Source organism: Suncus etruscus, chromosome 12 (genome assembly GCF_024139225.1).
Source record: "Suncus etruscus isolate mSunEtr1 chromosome 12, mSunEtr1.pri.cur, whole genome shotgun sequence".
Taxonomy (NCBI): Eukaryota; Metazoa; Chordata; class Mammalia; order Eulipotyphla; family Soricidae; genus Suncus; species Suncus etruscus.
This window is the reverse complement of record NC_064859.1, coordinates 57836131-57837441: the sequence shown is the minus strand read 5'-3', so window position 1 is coordinate 57837441 and position 1311 is coordinate 57836131.

Genomic DNA, 1311 nt, shown 5'->3' with positions numbered 1-1311 from the left:
ACAATCTGGAAATTATGCCTGAGCTTTTATTTCTTTCATAAACAAATAAACAAAGACATACCAACAGTCACAAAAAAATTAAGAAATACTCCAAAAATAACATGAAAAATTATCTGTATGTTTGAAATGTCTTTTCATAAATCACTGTTTCACTTAGCAGAAGAATATGACAAACATTATTGGATCTTCAATATTAGTTGATCATGGGGAGAAAATTTAAATACTATTTATCAATTATTTTCCCAGTTTTAAATTATTTTATTTGGGGAGGACTATGTATAGTAATTTGAAAGTGAGTGTGACCCTGAGTCCCCTGCCCACTAACATTTAATTCAAATAATGGTAATCTATGCCTTTCTTCCCAAAAAATTAAGAATTAGCAAAAATAAATAGAATTAGACCCAGAAATATAAGAAAGATCTTACTTAATGCTATATGAATGATGACACCAGACAGTGACAGAATGTTTTATTTTATCTTTGATATATATGCCTTTTTTCAGACCTAGTGAATCTTTCGAGCTGGCTACTGAGAATCAGTGAATCACTTAAAAGCAATCTATTGCCAAACAGAGGCATTGCTTTAAAATCCATTGACATCTTCAAATAAAGCATTTAATTTTACTCTGGCGGACTAATGCCATATGCCCAGTAAAAGAAATGCCATGTTTTACCCCTCAGGCAGTTTTGAAGGAGATTACCTCGGGCCAGTGCTTCTGATTTACTGGCATGCATACCATATTATTAATACCTATGACTCCAACGGGAGCCACAGTTTTCACACTCCAAAAGGAGTCAAGGTTGCCAAAACATCATATTATCTTAAGTGGAAAACACAAAACAACAGGAGAATTTACATATGTAGTATACACACACATGCATAACACATGCATACCACAGGCAGTATCAGATGTGGATTGTATTTGCAGGTGCCATATGGTGGACACCAGATGAAGAACATGCCAGGAATATGGAATTCTGGGAATTCTACATATCTAACTATTACCATTGTCCTCGTTCACATGTTTCTTTTTAGTGTCGCACACTCAATTCTCAAATTGTAGAAACCACACATTTCCATGAATATTTGAATTTAAAAATAGTTGGGTAACTTTTTTCAGCTTTGTCTTTTAGTAACCATATAAAATTAGATTTACTATTCAGAAGTAAAACTGAGACATTTGAGGAAAATGGATTCAGGTGACCATAGAAATAATATAGTGGACAGAACATTTGCCTTTCAAGTTCAATTTTCAGACTTCTATATAGTACCCCAAGAACAGCCAGGAGTAATTCCTGAGTATAGAGTCAG